This window comes from Podarcis cretensis (genome assembly GCF_951804945.1).
Source record: "Podarcis cretensis genome assembly, chromosome: 2".
NCBI classification, from domain to species: domain Eukaryota; kingdom Metazoa; phylum Chordata; class Lepidosauria; order Squamata; family Lacertidae; genus Podarcis; species Podarcis cretensis.
In genome coordinates, this window is record NC_137171.1 from 25,312,809 (window position 1) to 25,333,029 (window position 20,221).

The 20,221-nt window shown below is 42.4% G+C and overlaps 1 protein-coding gene across 2 annotated transcripts in view; it reads left to right on the top strand.

Moving 5' to 3' along the window:
* The first annotated feature begins 3,314 nt into the window (after positions 1 to 3,314).
* The window catches only part of KCNJ16 (potassium inwardly rectifying channel subfamily J member 16), a 50,096-nt gene continuing 33,189 nt past the window's right edge, over positions 3,315 to 20,221 (top strand). Inside the window, exon 1 of one of the 2 annotated variants that reach the window (XM_079965573.1) lies at positions 3,315 to 3,395. The gene's annotated coding sequence lies outside the window, so the exon portion shown is untranslated. Of the gene's footprint in view, positions 3,396 to 18,788; positions 18,856 to 20,221 lie in introns of those variants that run through there. The other variant, XM_079965574.1, reaches the window with a different exon arrangement.

Genomic DNA, 20,221 nt, shown 5'->3' on the forward strand with positions numbered 1-20,221 from the left:
AAATATTACCTCGGGTTAAGAACTTTGCTTCAGGATGAGAACAGAAATTGTGCTCCAGCGGCGTGGCAGCAGCAGGAGGCCCCATTAGCTAAAGTGGTGCTTCAGGTTAAGAACAGTTTCAGGTTAAGAACAGACCTCCAGAGCGAATTAAGTTCTTAACCCGAGGTACCACTGTAACAATAACACAATTTGACAATTCAGCTTTAAATAAACTGATATACCTATGACTGCACCCTTTTAACAATATTTTCCCACCTCTCTCTCCTCCCCCCACTTCCCCCCACTATCCAAGGTACCACTGTATCTCCCTCAATCAATTCCAGGTGAGTGGCCTGTCAGTTGAATCTTAACTTCAACTCTGGGGATATCAAAGCATCTTCCATTGCACCTGAGTGGAGCTTAGAGGATCCCACAAGCTCAGAGGGTGCATGAAAGGCTGTGTGGCACACAGTGTTCTCAAACCCAACAAAGTTGAAATGACAGGAGGCTCAGAGACTGAGATTTCATCACCATCAATTTATTTGTATGCTGCCTTTCCATAGTTGAAACTGTGCTCAAGGCGGCTTACAACATGACAAGATTTACATAAGTACAAACATAACAGAATTCATAAACAATAAATAAAACACATCAAAAAATACACAACCTAATGGAAACAATTTCCTCATAAATCATAAGATCTAAAACTAAAGATACAACAATAATATCAATAATGGCAACAGCTCTCTCAACAATACTAAACAATACTCCAGCCCAAGAATCTGTTCAACAACCTCAGCTTTTGTAGCTGGAGTCAGTCAGCACTCCACTTTCCCAGGCCAGATGGGAAAGGGCCAGTAAGGCAGGGTGCAGGTCTTCCAGGGCTCACAGTCAAGATGGTCTCTTTTAAAACAACACAGATAAAAATTAAAAACAATTTAAAAGCAGCAGCCGCAGTCCTTGTGAAGCCTGCTAAGCCCCGCCCCAAGCCAGGTGGAATGAGGCAAGGGCGGGGTCCTTTCATGGTGTGTTGAAGGTCAATGAAGCTGACCAGAAGCATTTGTTTGTTTGATTATTTTATGCTACTTTTTCATTAAAAATGATGATTAGAGTGGCTCAAAACAGAATAACAAACAATGGCAATTAATACATCCCCCCCTAACATTCAAATGCTAAATCATCTCAAAACATAGCCATTTAATTTTGTTTTGTTTTGTTTATATACCACCTGTATCTTACAAGGATCTCAATGTGGTGTACCTGGTTCTCCTCCTCCCCATTTCATCCTCACAACAACAATCCAACATATAACTCGGTCTGATTATTATCATAATGTTTTAAAGTCATCACAAAATTACTGGTCATTAAAACAGATCAGTTAATGACAAATAGAATACACATTCTAATAGGGCTATCATAGGCATAATCATAGGCATGTTTTATAATTTATGTTTTGGAATTTGGTGGGAGGGCAGTGCCTTGAAGCTACACTGATTTGTCAGCTTTTTGCTTTAATCAACTAATGATGAAATCCATTCCACCACCATCCTTCCCTTCAGTGTAAGGTCCCAGGGTAGACATGAGAAAGAGCATGAATGGGGGTTTGTGCGTTATGTGCAATTTGGAGCAAAGAAGTAACTAGGAGGTCAAGAGAGGGTTGGGAAAAATGTGATGCACACCAAGAGTTTTGCCATGTCAGGAAACATATACAGTAGTAACAAGAACCTACAAAAGCAATGGGGACGCGGGTGGCACTGTGGTCTAAACCACTGAGCCTAGGACTTGCCGATCGGAAGGTCAGTGGTTCGAATCCCCGCGATGGGGTGACCTCCCATTGCTCGGTCCCAGCTTCTGCCAACCTAGCAGTTCAAAAGCACACCAAAAGTGCAAGTAGATAAATAGGTACTGCTCTGGTGGGAAGGTAAACAGTGTTTCTGTGTGCTGCTCTGGTTCGCCAGAAGCGGCTTAGTCATGCTGGCCACAGGACCTGGAAAAACTGTCTGCGGACAAACGTCGGCTCCCTCAGCCAGTAAAGCAAGATGAGCGCCGCAACCCCAGAGTAGTTCGCAACTGGATTTAACTGTCAGGGGTCCTTTTTACATTTACCTTTATTTGCAAAAGCAATGTAAAATATTATTCTGCTTTTCCATAAATCCATCAGTAGGCATGGCTGGGATCAGCTGTCTGGGAATGTCTGTCTGGATAAAAAAAAATCTCTATAAGCATATGTTTTAAAACCTGTTTGGTGGAAATATTGTAAATACTTTTATGAGTTTCTAATTATGTTATTTTTTTATTTACAGTCAAACCTCGGTACCTAAATGCGTCCATTTTGGACCATTGTGGCTCCTGAACACTGAAAACCTGGAAGTAAGTGTTCCGGTTTTTAAACATTTTTTGGAAGTTGAACATCCGACGCAGCTCCTGCAGGAAGCTCCTGCAGCCAATTGGAAGCCGTCCCTCATTTGTCAAACATTTCGGAAGCTGAATGGGCTTACAGTACGTTCGACAGCCAAGGTTTGACTGTATTTTGAAGATTTATATATCACTTCACACCATAGCTGTGGTTCACCATTAATGAGCCATAAACACAAAACGTGCTTAAAATGCTCTTAGCATGTTGGGAAAAAAAATTTTTTTTAGCAGGTATGCAGTGCTTTTTTTAAATGTTTAGGGGTACTCTCATTTTGACTCAAGGAAATCACCATTTTATAGTTAAAGTCGGGGGAAATAAATACAATTAATGGACAAAAGTACAAAGGTTCACAAAATGTTTAGCGGTATGCATACCCCTGCGTACCCCCCAGAAAAAAAAGCACTGGAGGTATGTATGGAGTGTCTGAAGGTTATTGTGTTCCCCCTTCTGGAGCCGCCCTGGCACTGATTAACTGTTCCATTTAATGCACCACCCACCTCCTTAATAGTAGCTTAACCCCTTCCTTTTGCCTGCTCTGGAAATTTCCACTCCAACTTAGGGCAAACAGAGGAAAGAAAGAGGATCAAAAAGAGAGCTCTTTTGCGATGACTTTTCCCTTTAGTGACTTTTCAATAGGTAACACCAAACCAGGTATTTGTATTATGAATGGTGGTTGGATTTTTGTTTTTCTTGACCCAGGAAATCTTTCTCTTTTTCAGAGTTGTTGAAATCCTAGCCTGAATGTGCTCCAGTGACTTTTGTGAATATTTCAGCACACTTTTTTTTAATGGGGTGGGCATGGCGGCCTGTCACCTGATTCTCAAGATGCCAGGAGCGACCTAAGCAGATTCCTGGAGCTAGATTACAGCTGCAAATTGGGGTAAATGTTTAACTGGGGACTTTGGAGGCTGTGGCTTTGGAGATGTCTGATCCTTAATGCAACCCTTGTTTTCTTTTACAGTTTCGTGATTGCAGGCATGGAGGTAGCAAAGGGACAATGGTAAGTGGCTTCATATTTGATATCACTGTTCCCGTTACATCTATAAATTTGACGCCGATACTAGTGTTTTCCTGAGTGGCATTCTCTACAAAGAAACAGTAGAACATCAAAACTGTGCCAATATTCTCCCAGGGAAACGAAGGCAATGTTTTAGAGCAGAGAAAAGGGCAAGCACCTTGACTGACATGAAAAGGTTTTGGAGGGTGTTGTTGATTTGATTTACTTGGCATCTGTAGTGATTTGTCTCTTGGAGCAAGCTGGTTGAAAGCTCTGAAGTTGAGCTCTTGCCATTAGGAGGATCTCTCTCACCTGCAAATCGACTTTGCTCTCACAAGGAAGTTGTTGTAATCGTGGACATTTTATGGTGGGAAACAGACGCATACTGAAAACATGCCTCTTAAATACATAGGATTGATTCTGAAGGAATGTGTTTCCTCTATGCACAGATACTCTTGGAGTAAATCAGTTGAGAACTGCTTGAATATGAAATCCACATGGGTTTTTGAAAGGTTCATAATCAGGAGCAAGCAGGAAATCTAATCTAATGCAATGAAAGCAATCATAGAGAATGTGATGTGATGTTAAAACAAGGGCTTCAAGTGAGTGAGATCCTAATGGCAATGATAACATTTTCCATATGTGTTCCTCTGTAGGTATTTTTCCATGGGGAAAAATGTTCCATTGCAATGGGCGCCTAATGTTTTCTTTCTTTCTTTCTTTCTTTCTTTCTTTCTTTCTTTCTTTCTTTCTCACTGAGGAGTGGACAGGACAGTTAACAAAGCCACACAGGCAAGCCTCAGAGCAGAAACTCTCCTCGAGAAATATTTGTGGAGAGTTAGTGGAGATCCCTATTCCTCAGAGTTACAATTCTTGATTCTCCATCCCTCTTCCCAGAGAAGTCTGAGAATTGTAACTGTGAGAGGAATAAGGGCTCCTCATGACACTCAGCACTATTAACAAACCATAGTTCCCGGGATACTTAACAGGGAGGAGCAATGTCTCTTTAAAGTGGTATGATACTACTTTATAGTGCAGATGAGGCCTAATTCTAATTTTGCCTGCCTTCTCCTGCCTTCTATGAATGGCTGGCCAGAGGTCTTTTGTCACCTGAGCAAGGCCAGTCCTACCATGAGGCAAAGTGATGCAGCTTCCTCAGACGGCAAATTCTGAGGCATGGACAATGACTAGAAAGGTGTACCATGTGGCCTGCCCTGCAGCCCCTAGGCCAGCTTGCTGCCATAACATTGCTGGTGTACCAGTGAAGTGACCTGAGGTGACCCATCTTGGGTGGCCACAGGGAGCAGGAGATCACAATCTGGCCTCAGCGTCGGCGGCTTCCAACTTGGCTTTGGGTCAGCCAAAGACACAGCCAAAACCAAAGCTAGGGAGAGCAGTAACAACGCCTCCTGGAACATCCAATTTTCACATATGCTCTCAGTGAAAAAGGGAAGTTCCTACAAAGCAGATGCATTGCTACTGGTCTCCTTCCAACCTGGATCTGTGTTGGGAGCCATTAGTGGGACATATTACCTCAGGCACAGGGCCAGCTTAATATATTTTGGCACCTGAGGCAAACCACAAAATGGCATCCTCTCTCCACCAGGGAAGGGGTGAGTGAAGATCTACCTCAGGAACAAAGGGGCGGGGAGTAAAGCTATACACTGGAATCTGATGCCTCTGTGGATCCTGCTGCCTGAGTTGGTCTCCTCACCTTTCCTCATGGGTGGACCATCCCTGCTGCCGGTGGTGTGGTGGTTGGGGCTTCTGGGTTATAGAGGAAAGGGTTTTTGGACAGGCCTTAGCCTCAGCACCTCTCTTCTTAAACATGCATTTCAAACTTGAATAGCTCTGTAGGTCAGAAGGAGGGGAAAACTGAACAAAAAGCTATCTGCCCATTTAAAGCAATGTCTTCAACAGTTGTTGTTAAGTTTGAAAAGCCCATTAGGTTTCAGGATTTTCACTCCCATTTGTTCCCTCCTGGGTAATTACTGTTGGTGTGGGAAAATAAGAAAAGTTCTTTGTAGGTCATCACTTGGCAGCTAAGGAGGTCAAGTACAACTACAAGCTAACATGGTAATCAGCATGATTTTGGGCAAAGTGGGGCAAAAACGCCTTTCTCCTCGTGCATTCTTTCTGTTTTGAGCGTGAGCAACACAGAAGATGAGTTCTACTGATAAGAACTTGCCTGCTGTGACAATGACGGCTGAAGCTTTATGCCAAGGATGGATTTGGATAAATCTACTATGAATTCACAAATAAAACCCACAGGGGTAATTTTGAAAGTAATTTTTCCATCAAAATTAAAGTAACTGTTAACAGCGAGCTTTTCTCCAACTCTTTAGAACTCTTAAAAGTCAATTAATATAGCTCAACCATCAATCTGTATTCTAGGTGAGTTGTTGGATAAATTAAACGTGACTTAAGTTAAAGATGGTATCATACTCCTATCATTCATTAGTGCCTTAGATGGGTTCCTATTCTACTCTTTTATGACTGTTAGCACTCCACTTTCTATGAAAAGATTCAGGGCAGCAGTGAAAATCATTTCTCTTCTACCTACTTTTCTGAAAGAAAATATTTAAAGCCAATTCTGTGCATGCTTAGAGCTACTATACAGTGTGACTCTGTCCTGGGCGTGGGGAGGACACCATTCTCTGCAGTGCTTCAGGCTGCAAAATGGCTTAGAGCAGCCCTGCTTTGAAGCTAGAGACTTTTAGGTAGGCTTGACCTTCTAAGTCCTTTTTGTTTCTTCATGGACAATCTCTTTCCTGGGCCACCACAGTTTCACTTCATTCACATTTTCCACTGCAGACAGGGCAAGCTTATAGAAATCTCCTCAGAAGCAGATTGCACTGGTTTCAGTGGTGCTTACTTCCAGAAAATGGGTTTGGGCCAACTTAACATTTTCTGCTGTTGACCTTTCCTCTTTTTCCTATCCGTGATCTGGGATTTACATTCAGCAGAATGAGGTGCTAATTGAGTGGCGAAATAAGAGTGCTGAGGTGATAAAATTGACTGGATCAGTTCAGGTAGTGGTGGTGGTGGGGGGTGGAATCACTTTTTAACATTCTTCATTTTTTTTAAAGGGAAAAAATAAGAAACTAGTGCAGCAAAAGAACAAACTGGGATAGGACATTTCTCCCTGATTGGTTGGCCTCCTCCTCTCCCATCTTGTAGCAAGCCGAATAGTGGGAAAGTAATAAAAACAACTTTCTCCATCTGTACTCCAGTCCACTCTATCATCTCAGGAGTCTGCATAGACTAGACTGGTTTCACCTCCCAAGTGATCTGAGCAGAGATTGTGTCACATTTGTGATCTCCTCTGGGTTAAAGTTCACACTTTGGATGCGAACAGAAATGTTTAAAAGCAGTTTCAACTGTCCCATCCTTTTCATCAACATGCACCATAGACCACATTTCTGAACCCAGTTAGGTGGAACCCATTGAATTCAGTGGGTCTTACTTTTGAGGATGTGTCTCTAGGGCTGTTGAGATCCGTAGCAATGTCACTTCCAAGAAGTATCTAGGTGAAAGTGCTTTGACCAGCTGTTAACCCAAAGTCTATAAAAACCAGTGATTGTCAATAAAAAGTAGCCTCTGGAGCACTTCTTAATAGATGAGCCGTAGGCGGAACAGTCCATGCCAAAAGAGTGGGATTTCACACTTGCTTGTCTGCCTGGGGGTATATTTAGCAATTTGAATGCTCGTGATTTGATGAACAGTTGCTGCCTCATGAAACAGATGGCTTGCGAAATGATCTCTAGGAAGGCTATATAAGGTCAAACACCAAACGTCCTTTCTCACATTTAATAGCACCGACATGAATGCTGAGTTTGGAAAATGGTGCTTGTAAGGCTGAGGTGCCAAAACGTTCTCAGTTTTGGAAACAATGCAGTCCCGCTCTGGCCTTTTATTTTCAATAGCTTGTTGCCATGTTTTTATCACACTGTGGTAAGTAGGCTGGATCTGGCATGTAGGTAAGAGATTACCACTTGACCAGACCTGATCTGGGATGCCATTTGTATACAGAAGCTTCTTTTAGGGGGTGAATTCTCTTCTCTGGACTTAGATGTGGGAGTCTGCCATATGTCTTCATTCTCTGGTGAAGAACAATTCCCCACCATGTGTTCTGGTGAATATGAGAAAACGAAACTATCTTGATATTATTTTTCAAGTTTTAAACTCTTTCTTGCCCTCTTCAAATGAAGCTTTCCTGACAAGATGCTCAACTTAAAACAGTCATCTTGATGTAGTCACAAGCAATCTTTCCTCTAGAGGAAATAATCATTCTTGATCAAAAATGTCATTTTTTGAGGGAGGGGGAAAAGTAGAAGGCTCCATCACATAATTTATGAACAGAATCATCTGACACTTGATAGTAACAGAGAATTCTAACTTCTAGTGAAATTACTGGCTGCCAGTAAAAGATAATTCTTATGCAACCATTCCAGCAAAAGAAAAAAGAGAGGGGGGTGCAGGGAGAAAAATGAAATGAAATATTTGGCGTGTTATCTATTAGTCTATTGTACTTACTTGCTTTCTTTCAAAGTAATTGTGCAATAATGATAGTTCAGTAGATGTCATGCACTGATGGTGTTTATTCGCTATGCAAATTAAAATTAAAGTCAACTGAAAAATGGTTCTAAATTGTTGCAATTCTTGTCAATAGACTTGGTCTTTGGGGCTTTGAAATCCTGAATCACAGCTTACGTTCTGGAAATGGGGCTCCCGCAGGACTTGACATGAAATCATAGAATTGTAAAGTTGGAAGGGATCCTGAGGACCATCTAGTCTAACCCCCTGCCATGTAACTGTCCCATACAGGGATTGAACCAATGACCTTGGCATTATTAAAACCACGCTGCGACCAACTGAGCTATCCATGCACTGAAGTTCCTTAAAATGAATGGAGAATACGCAGCTGCAACATTTGTTGAGGTCATCCCTTTAACTGGTGGAAAAAATATTGTTAAGGTTGGTAGGATTTTATGATTACTTTGCTTTTTTATACTTAATAATTTATAGAGGCACCCGCAATGCATGATCCAAATCAGCCTTGTTAAGGGGTCGAGAGATTGAGATACAACAGCTGGCTGTGCTGTGGACAGTCAAAGGGATTTTTAAGGGATTTACTCATTATCATAGAAATCACATACTGTCTTGCCTTTCTCATTTAGTCTGATAGAGGAGGGATCTATTCCTTGCTGCTGCTCTTTCCCTCGGGCAAAAATTCCATTATCATAGCTGTGCCAGTTTTGCTCCTGTTGCTGTGGCAGAGCTGATCGGAATATTTTGCAGCAAAAGAAGCTTCTGCTGAAAGCGTTCGCTCTCATTAAAATAAACAAACGCTGACAGTGTACCCACTTACCCATTTAGAGCACAAAGCAGTAGTTTATTTGACATACACAATGCAGAATTCTTTGCAGTCATCCTCAATAAGCTGCTTTTAATCCAGATATATTCTAGATCTTCAGCCCACAAGAGAGGGTGTGGTTACTGAAAATGTGTTTCGATATCCTCCTCTCGATGAGGTTTCCATGCCTTCTCCATGCCCTCCAACACAATAAAGAAGTAGTGGTTGTGGTTTCGGTGTACACCGCCACCCACAGCAACACTGGGCAGGTATGACTACACCCCCTAAAGCTGGGGCCACCTCCATCTGTTATCAGTGAAGTCAATATGGGCTACTGAGTGGGCACTTCTGTAGAACCACAGCCAACTGCAGATCTCTAACATTTGAGCCTGCATAATGCATGTTGGGGGTGAGGGGGAAAGCTTCTTTGCCATGCTAATACATTGCATTTTTATAGAAGCATGTAGCAAATTGTATGCATGGCATCTAATGGAAGATGTGGAATGGCTTTTAGATCTGAAATTCTGAGGTCATTCACAAATCTGCTCAGAACAAACTTGCTCACAAATCACACAGTAAAGCCAGTGTAAAGGTAAAGGGACCCCTGACCGTTAGGTCCAGTCACGAACGACTCTGGGGTTGCGGTGCTCATCTCACTTTACTGGCTGAGGGAGCCAGCGTACAGCTTCCGGGTCATGTGGCCAGCATGACTAAGCCGCTTCTGGCAAACTAGAGCAATGCACGGAAACACCATTTACTTTCCCGCCAGAGCGGTACCACTTTGATGTGCTTTCGAACTGCTAGGTTGGCAGGAGCTGGGACCGAGCAACGGGAGCTCACCCCGTCATGGGGATTTGAACTGCGTCCTTCTGAATGGCAAGCCCTAGGCTCTGTGGTTTAGACCACAGTGCCACCTGCGCTGTAGTGTTGTGGATAGATCAGGCTAGGACTGTAGGGGCTGAGGTTCAAATCCCTACACTGTCATGAAGTTCACTGAGTGATCTTGGGCCAGTCATTATCTCTATGTCTAATCAACCTCATAGGGCTGTTGTGAAAATACAAATGCCACACCTGCTTTGGCCCTGAGCCACAGGGTTGTCAATATTTCATTAAGTTCCCTAAAGTTTGGACAAAATACCCTATCAGCAAAGCCTCTGTTGAAAAGCAGGGCCATCTTCTTAGCAGCCTCTTTCTCACCGCAGATCAACTTATGCTTCCACAAATAGAAAGCAGATATACATCACACACATACAATTGCAGAGCAATGCAAATAAGTGAACATGGCTAGTTAACTTAGTGGAAAATTTCCTCTTGATACCAGATACTGCAAATAGGGCAACCGATTGTTAAAAAAGATCCCCTGCAACATCTGTCAGTGAAGCTTGTCAAACACATTTCACTCAGAGCTTGAAACAAGGCAATGGAAAATGGGAAGATTAAACACAGATTAGACCAACCTGCTTTGTGCAATTTAGTCTCCTTGATTGCAGATGTTTACCTTACCATAACAATCACATCAGTTTAATAAAGCTCATTCATATGAACATAATTTATATTTTGAGCCGGGTGATGCTCATATTAATATTTTTAGTTAGTCCATGCTTTTCATTGGAAAACTCCTTCCTAGCTATTCTCATTTCTTCTTATCTATGGCATTTAATTTCAATAAGTAAGAAATCACTATCCACCCACCTGGTCTATACTGAAGCTGAGTATATACCGATGGAAAAGTGGCTCCCCATTCATGTTAATGAATAACATTTATACAATGTGGATTAGCTCTGAAGGCTAGAATGACCATATTAATATGGAGGTGCTGCTACTGAAAAGAAAGATATCTCAGCTTCAAGATACCTAGTGGCTTTGATAGCTTGAAGTATTTTTCGCCAGTTGCGACAGGTGTGCCAGTTGAAATCCTTCAAAGACATAAATTGCCAGGCCTCTGTTATCTGTGCTCAGGGAGCTTCTTGTTTAGATTATTTCAGGGCGTGTTGTATATAGGACTGTCTCTGAAGACTGGAAATGTTAGAATATGTCAGCACAATAATAAACTGGGCCCAAGTGTTTGGCGCATGTCACTCTAGTTTTGGAACAGCTACCTCATCTGCCAGTCCATTTCCGGACAAAATTAAGAACACTGGACTTTTTTTAACCTAAGCAGGTTGGAAGCAGGATACCTTAACATCTGCTTCTTCCCATGTGAATCTGCTGTTATTGAGATCAACCTCAGAGACCCTGCTTGGTGTCCCTACTCCCTACCAGCCCCTCCATCTGGAGTAAGGCAGAGAGGGGACCTTTTCAGTTGTGGTTCATAGGAATTTAGGCCTTTGGTCTATCTATCTCAGTATTGTCTACAGTGACTAGCAGGATTCCACACATGGAGTCTCTCCTAGGATCTCCTGTATGCAGGGCAGATTCTCTGCCCGTGAGCTATGGTTTCACACAGGCATCTGATTGGACATTCTGATAAAAAGGATGCTATATGGGCCTTTGGTTTGATCCAGAATACTTTTACTGTATTATGATCACCTATGGCCCTCTCCCTGAAGGAGCGTCTCCACCCCCATTGTTCAGCCCAGACACTGAGGTCCAGCTCCAAGAGCCTTATGGCTGCTCCCTCACTACAAGAACTGAGGTTACAGGGAACCAGGCATAGGGCCTTCTCGGTAGTGGCACCTGCCCTGTGGAATGCCCTCTTATCAGATGTCAAGGAAATAAACAACTATCTGACTTTTAGAAGACATCTGAAGGCAGCCCTGTTTAGGTAAGTTTTTAATGACTGATGTTTGATTGTGTTTTTAATATTCTGTTGGAAGCCACCCAGAGTGGCTGGGGAGGCCTGGCCAGATGGGCGGGGTATAAGTAATAAATTATTATTATTATTCAGTCTTTCAAGGTTTGATCATTTTTGTCCCAAGTAAGGACACTGTCCATATTTCTTCTTTCGGGTATCAGGTGAAAACATTTTAATTTGCTCGGGGTTTCTTGAGTTTTTTTCCTTTTTGTCTTTTAGCTATTTAGGCTAAAAGGATTGCTGAGGATGAAACAATGTTTTTAGATTCACTGTTGCTCATCAGCTTCTCAGCATGTGATAAGCTTTCATTCTCCAACTGTGAAGGCCTCTCTTTTCCAGGCTCTAAAGAGATCTGCACATAATAATGTATTTATCGATGTTGTGTTTATCATGGCTTGCTTGCTATTATGGTGCTGAAAGGATAGCGCCTACTCCTAAAATCTGTCAGGGTATAGATCGGGAGTAGCTAAACATCCTGCTTATTTGTTGATAGAATTAAATGGAGCCTGTGTTATAGCTCCAGAGGAGTGAATGTTACTTTATACATTCTTATGCCAATGTGTTTTTTTTTTGGGGGGGGGGCATCTGAGGACATAGCCTTGCCTAATATGTTGCAATATTTGGTTAGAGAATGCTGCTTCACCTATATGAGAGCAAAAGTTCCCAGAAGTTTCTTGGTAAAGCATGTATGCATTATTTAAAATTCAATGAAACAAAGGTGCAGTTGTTTCAGAAACAAAATCTGCTATGATCTTTCCCTGTCGTGGGCTTTGATTCGAAAGGCCAATGTATTTGTTAAGAAAAATAATAATGTACAGTGGTACCTCTGGTTAAGAACTTAATTCGTTCTGGAGGTCCATTCTTAACCTGAAACTCTTCTTCACCTGAGGTACCACTTTAGCTAATGGGGCATCCTGCTGCCGCCACGCCGCCGTACGATTTCTGTTCTCATCCTGAAGCAAAGTTCTTAACCCGAGGTACTATTTCTGGGTTAGCGGAGTCTGTAACCTGAAGCATCTGTAACCTGAGGTACCACTGTGATGCAAACTTCTTGGGCCTCCACCACTTTAGAATGAGGAAGAAGGATTTGCTCCTGCAAATCAAAAATACCCTTCTTCCTTTTTTGCTAGGCTTTTCATGGGTAAGCTTTTGCACACTGTTTTAACATTATGCATTTAAACATGCAGTTTCAGTAATATCAGAATTAATTCTGTCACCTGCGTGTCTTCATTCAAATTAGCACTGCCGTTGTATAGTTAGTGTGGGGACCCTGTGGCTCTCCAGATGTTGTGGTATCCCTGACCATTGGCCATGAGGGCTGGGGCTGATTGGTGATGGAGTCCAACAAGTCTCCCACTTCTGAACTGAAGTACCGTTCCTTCCCAAAGTACAGCACTACTAAGATCTGTTGACTTTTTTGTGGCTGGATTGGGCCTTGATATTTTACTGGGAAATTAAGCTAAAAAAAGCTCACCGCCAACAGAATGTAAACGGCAAAGTGGTCATGCAAATAAGTCTGTAAAGAAACTCAAATTGACACACAGTTTAAAAATAACGCGTGTAAAAATAGGAACACAAGCAATATGAAAGGTTAGGATCTAATTAATTTATACAAAGACCTCAGTAGTGTCTAGATATATTGGTGTTGTTTGTGCTAATCTTTTTCCAAAGCTGTTGAACAGAAATAGCCTATTATGCAACTCAATGGAAAGCCGTTCCATCTCACTGAACATGTAAAATGTTCCATCCTTCACCCCTTCTTGGTTTTTTTAGCTGTTGACACTGTTTACCTGAGACTATGCTACATCTTTATCCCTTTGTGGCTGCATCTACCAAGCCTTTGACCACAGAACTGAATTGATAATATTTGTGCATTAATACAGTTATCCTTTCCCAGGTGTTAATCTTTGCTAGAGGCTGTAGGCTGATAAATGATTTGGACAAAATGAATGCCAACGCCTACACTTGGCACAAATAGAAAGCAAATTGACATTAGATTTTAGGTGTTAAATGTCAATAGCATTTCACCCCTTCACAATCCACAGTGTGTACACACCAAGTTTCGACTGACTGATAATAAAATTGCGCAGATAGAAAAGGCAATCAAACCCATTGTTTACAAGGCTGCTATAACAGAATAATGAATAGGAGATGTGAGCTGGGAGTTTTATTTAATGAGATCAGTGAGTCCTTGGATATGGAGAGAAAACCAAACGCCATGGGATGTGTGTGGCCACATGATGCTGTTATCCTTGAATGGCGCACTTGACTCCTGAGCTAAAGTAGCAGTGATTTTTCATGCATGTTGTAGCTTAAGGAGAGGTGGACAAAGAGACCAATTCAACAAATGGGACTTACTCATAGTTATCTGCTGAACTTGAATTCTACCCTGCCTGAAAATAATAGCCGAGGAGGAAAACAACAACAGGAAACCCACAAAATATCATAAAATGACAATATAGTACAGAATAAAAATAGTTAAAAGGAGACTGGCAAAACATCAATCAAAACAACCAACTAAAATCGATTTTGACATAAGCTTAAGGGCAAAAGGCCTGACCTTTTCTTAAAAAAAGTATTAGGCAGCAAATAATTAGAAATGGACCTTCTTTGGGCACAAAGTTCTAGAGCCTGCAAATAGCTGTTAGAAGGTTGGAGAATGAGCTCAGATGCATATGGAATCACAGACAAGGCAGGGGTTGTCAGTAATAACCATCATCTGTTCATCATTTAAAGGTCACCTGGTTAGTTGTTGTTGTTGTTGTTGTTGTTGTTGTTGTTGTTGTTGTTAACCTCTGGTATCAAAAGGAGGCCAATTATACCTATAGCTCTTTTACCAATCCATGTTTTCTTCCTTCCTTGAGAAAAAGGAACACAGTTTGAATGAAAGACAAATAAATGGCAGTGCCTTTTCCTTCCCTTCGGAAGGAAAATGACAGGAAGATAGTTATTTGGATCAAGGGAAGAAACAGTTTGTTTCCCTCTGTCTTGAGACCTTTCTTAAGTTGTGCATGTGGGGTTTGTTTTGTTTTGTTTTGGTTACCTGTTACACTGAGAGAGAAAAATAAAACGAAGCCAAGTTAAAATTTGTTATATATTACAGCCATCCCCACAGTCTCACAGTCCTCTCAAGTGAAATCTTGGATTAAAGTGGCCATCGTAAGGATTTTTAAAATAGGTATTAAATAAGCCTGCCTGACTCATCATAGGTATATGGAGTGGACACGTGGGCATGCAAAATTGCTTATTTTGGAAGACATTTTAAGGCTTAGCCAAATTTTTCAGAGCAATGACGAATACAGGGGATTCCCTGCCCCCCATTCATTTAAACTTTGAAACAATAAATTTGAAATGAGCGGTGGCAACAACTTTGTAACAAATGCCACTGATCCAAACCTATAATCAGTTGAACATGTTATCCCCTTTCACATCTGAACAACAGGTTCTGAGTGAACATGAACCTGATAGTCTCTGCCTGTCTTAGGAGTGGTTTTTATCACCTGATCATGCCTGAAGCCTAGACATTCAAGAATCCATCTCTGACAACCTTATTCACTTGCTGCTGAAGCTGGCAGAGAGCACTTCTGCTAATAGTATTCAGTTCTTCTGCTTGTCTAAGCCAAAGGTCTTTCAAACATTAGCCCCATCTTCTGGCGCCGACACTTTCGGAGGCGTACACCCCGTGCAAGGCAGCTTGTGAAAATTAAAACCACAATGAAATGTATCAATAAAGTACAGGCAGGCAGGACAGATCGAAATAGTCATCAGTGCAGACCCTTACCTAAAGCAGTTCAGCAAAAGTCTGCTGGTGTAGGAAAGTCTCCACCAGCTGACAAAAAATGGTGAAAGGGTCGTGGGAACAGCAGAGGACAAGGTGTTCCACAATCTTGGTCTTTCCCCCCCACAAGGCAAATAAATTAAAAACAAGGGGGGGGGGGGCACCAGGCAAGCCTTCAAGTATTGTGCAATCACAGTAAGTGGACTTACCTACACATTCCTTGTGGGCGGAAGCCTACAAAAAACTAACAAGTACCAACCAGTTGGAACTGTAGAGAACCGGGTTCGAATCCTTGTTCCTATTGTAGGAGGAGAGAAGACGTTATGCCTGAGAATGTATAGACAGTGGTGCTGAAGTTGTTACTTGACATGGGTTTGTTTCTGTTAAGATGGTTATATTATTCACTGTTACATTGTTATGCCTGCTGTTTTACAGACCTTTAACTGTGAATTTTACTACTTAAGTTAACTCAGCGAGGCTGCTCACAGTTTCAATGCATTTTTCATAAACATTTTTTAATATGTTTTGGGGGTTTGGTTGTTTACTTTAAAAATTGAATTAACTTCTTTGTCTGAAGTACTGTTGTGTAATATATTTGCATTGCTCCTGCTTGTTAGGTTTTCATATGCTATACAGTGGTACCTCAGGTTACAAACACCTCGGGTTACAAACACTTCCGGTTACAGACTCTGCTAACCCGGAAGTAGTAACTCGGGTTAAGAACTTTACCTCAGGATGAGAACAGAAATTGTGTGGCGGTGGCAGCGGGAGGCCCCATTAGCTAAAGTGGTACCTCAGGTTAAGAACAGTTTCAGGTTAAGAATGGATCTCCAGAACGAATTAAGTTCGTAACCAGAGGTATCAGTGTGTGTGTGTGTGTGTGTGTGTGTGTGTGTATATATGAATGAAGATATTTTAGTTTCATTGTGGATCTGAAAGCAGAGAGGTGACAAGGGATGGATTTCTATCTTAAAGAAGTCCTCAGGAAAATGTACACACACATTTGTTGACATTTCCAATATACAGTGGTACCTCTGGTTGCGAACGGGATCCATTCTGGAGGCCCGTTCGCAACATGAAAAGAGTGCAACCCACAGTGGCACATCTGCACATGCACGGGTTGCGACTCGCCGCTTCTGCGCATGCGCACGGCGTCATTTTGTGCATCTGTGCATGTGCGAGCGGCAAAACCCAGAAGTAACCCTTTCCAGTACTTCCAGGTCACTGTGGGACGTAACCTGAAAGAACGTAACATGAAGCAAACATAACATGATGTATGACTGTATACATTTCATAATTTTGCCCTCCAAGTCATGGAAGGCTGCAAACATAGCACAGGTGAAGTGCCAAAGGGGGCAGGACTTTTCCCCCAAGTGAGTAAGCAAAATGTGTGGGAAAGTTTATTATATGGATTTACATGACACGTGTCTCTGACATGGCTTTTTAATGTGAGCCTGCAGTGGAGCTGGCTAAGGGAAGAAAGGGAGGAAGCTGCCTGGAGGCTCATCCTACTGTGCCAGGATACAACATATGAAAAAAGAAGAGAGGGCAAGCAGCTGTTTTCTGGCCACTGAGGGGGAATACAAACTTCAGAGACCCGTCTCCTCTTCCTTCCCATCTTCTATCCCTCTGCACTTTCTCTCTGCAGCTTGAGTTTGCTCCAACATTTTCAGAATCTAGTCCAGTTGCTGTCTCTCAATGAACCTCTCTTGCATGCCTTAAGAATCCTGCATTACCTGAGATTATAGGGACAAAATGTTCCATTTGGTGGGTTTACGGCGTCCATGAAAAGCTGTGCAAACAGTTTACTCTGGTTTCATGAGGAGGGCTGAGGAAGGATGAAAAGCTGTGAGCGGATCTGAACCGTAACCGATGAATAGTTCAGATTTGTGGTTGTCTTGCCAGCACACCTGTAGAGAACCATACTGTGGTGAATAGATTCTATTTATTCAAAATAGAATAGAATAAGAAAGTTGCAAGCAATAGATCAGCCCAATTAACCGAATAAAAAGAGAGCCCAGGCAGTGAAGTTTCCTAAGGCAAGAGGGATCAGCTCTCTCCCAACTTCTGGGCACATTTACAAGCTCATCCTGTGGCTCTGCAACAAAGGACTGGGAAGAATTCGTCCTCCTTGCCACACAATCCTTGGGTATGTGAACTTGACTAGAGCCCTGTGGCCCCACCAGGTCAGTGCTCACCCCAGAGGAGCACATGCCAGACCTCCCTCCATTTTGTACCCCTAACCTTTGGTTATAACAATGTCAAATGGCTGCTGCTTGACATGGCTAGAGGCTCTATGGGGATTTACAGAAGCCATCTTGGTTTCTGATTTGATCCTGGACTGTCCCGCTTTCCCTTAAGACGTCCCTATTTTCATCGGAGAAATGTTGGAGGGTATAGTGTTATGTGATCCCTGAAACAAGGAAATAAATAACTATACAGTGGTACCTCTGGTTGTGAATGGGATCCATTCCGGAGGCCCGTTCGCAACATGAGCAGAACGCAATCTGCGTCTGCGCGTGCGTGGGTCGTGATTTGCCACTTCTGCGCATGCGTGTGACATCATTTTGCGCATCTGCGCAAGCGCAAGCGGCAAAACCTGGAAGTAACCCTTTCTGGTACTTCCGGGTCACCGTGGGACGCAACCTGAAAATGCGGAACCTGAAGCAAACGTAACATGAGGTATGACTGTACAACCTTTAGAAGACATCTGAAGGCAGCTCTGTCTAGAGAAGTTTTTAAATGTTTAATTATGTTTTTAGATATGTTGGAAGCCACCCAGAGTGGCTGGGGCAACCTAGTCAGATGGGCCGGGGTATTATTATTATTATTATTATTATTATTATTATTATTATTATTATTGAATAGAATGTCCCTCTATTCATCAGAGAAAAGTCAGAAGGTTAATATATTATTATTCCATGTGCTATAGACACTGGCAGCAGAGCACGGTGGGGGGGGGGGGAGGACTGACTTCTGGGCTCTGGCTTATGCAAAGTGCCTCTAAACAGTAATCTGACCTTTTTCATGATATAGTTTCCTTGTTCTGAAACTTGTGTCACCAGCTTTCCTTCTTGTTTTTATGTAGCAGCATTTCACTTAAGCAAGTGGGTGATGTATCTTCTTCCTTTCAGCTACCTGAATGAATAAAACTGAGTCTGTGCTCCAATGGAGTTGCACGTTTTTAAGGTGGCCTAGGTCTCTTTATCATTTTCCTTGCTCCAGAGGTTGTTGTTATTATTTCCATTGTGCGGAAGGGAAAATTAGGCTAACTGCTTCAAGGCTATTACTCATCAGGTATCTGAACCCAGCTGTAGGGTTCACCTGCTGACCAGACTGGTGCTCTTCAAGTCTACTCCTTGAACAGATCATTTTTACATGAATACTTTCAGAGTGTTTCCAGGCATGTGATGTTTGTTTAACAATATGAAAGAGGGAGGGATTGTACCTACTAGCAAAATACAAGGGGGGGAAATCAGTTTGTTTGTCATGCCAGAGACCAGGGCTATGAATTCCCATATGCGTGCTGCAGCAGGTAACATTCAGTTTCTCTTCTTACAAGTAATTATTTTATTGTTTCTGTAAATACAGTGAATGTGGCATTAAAGCTGTTTGAATTTGTGTCACAGTGTTAAATACTTACCCTTTGCAAATGAAACGTTTCTCGGGAATCTGGAAAGGCTGTACTTTCTCTATATTTCCTGAAGACATTTACACAGCGCACCATTAGAAAGAGGAAGCTTAAAAGATGTAAACAGCCTAGGCTGTGATTTTTGCAAAATGAATCCATGTAATTTGCAAATAGATAAATAGGATAGGCATTCATGAATGGCAAATGCAAAAGAGGCAGCCATTTTAGTCTGGGTGTTTGTTTTTTAAAAAAGTTAATGTGGCACTTTAAAGATGAACACATTTATTGTGGCATTTAGTTATTGCATCAGACCTATGCTACAGAAACATATGCACCTTATATTGTTGAGAAATTGATTTTTCCTTTTCAGGTTGTAGGGTGAATTGGCTGTTGTGTGAACAAACAGTTTAAATTAGATTAGTAAAAAATAGCACTGAGCGCTTAGTTTGTATCCAGTGCTGTTTAACTTTTCTCAGCTGTTGAGCAGAAGTACAACATATACACACCTCTCAGAAAGTATATTTCGAATGCTTACCGGTTTTAGATATAGTTGTGAACTATCGGACAAGCAAAACCTGCTTGCTGCTGTATCTACTGGTGTCATGGGAAAGCATGTTCTCCTTCATAGAGAGCACGTGTTGCGGTGGGGTCTGACAGGCCCCCCCTCTGTTGCTGGGCGGGTTAGTATGGATGACCATCTGCAGTGATTGGGCGGTTGGGTTACTGGGCATATTTTGGTGTTGCCATTTAGGAGGACGGACCAAAGGTTATAAAATCAAGTCACGCAGCACTGACTGGGCTCTTTTGCTGTGTGCATTGGATCACTCGCCCACCCTCCCTAATCTAGGGCTATTGCGTTGACCTTGCTATGCCTGTCATGGGGTCGTCTGCTTTTGGGGCAGGGGCCTCGTAGGAATTTTGTCCATTTGGCTGATTGGCTGGTGCCATTTGGTTTTTGCCTACTGCGTAGCAAATCGTCACAACTTGTAAGGTTGCGGTTAGGCATTGGTTAAAAAATTGGTTGGTGGAGGGGTAAGGATTGGTGGTGCCTGCCCCTCCAATGCTGCTGCGGAAAGGGAATCCAGGGGCTTGCCATTCTTTTGTCCATACCCCTGAATGGGGCTTAGGGTCGTGCAAGCCCCCAGGAACATGTGGGGGGGGGATGGGGGTCTGGTGCCCGGCTCCATGCTCTCCCCAATATTGTTTTCCCTTACTGGCTTTCGCTGGAATTTGGAAATCAGTTCTGTCCCGGGGCATGGGGACAGATAGT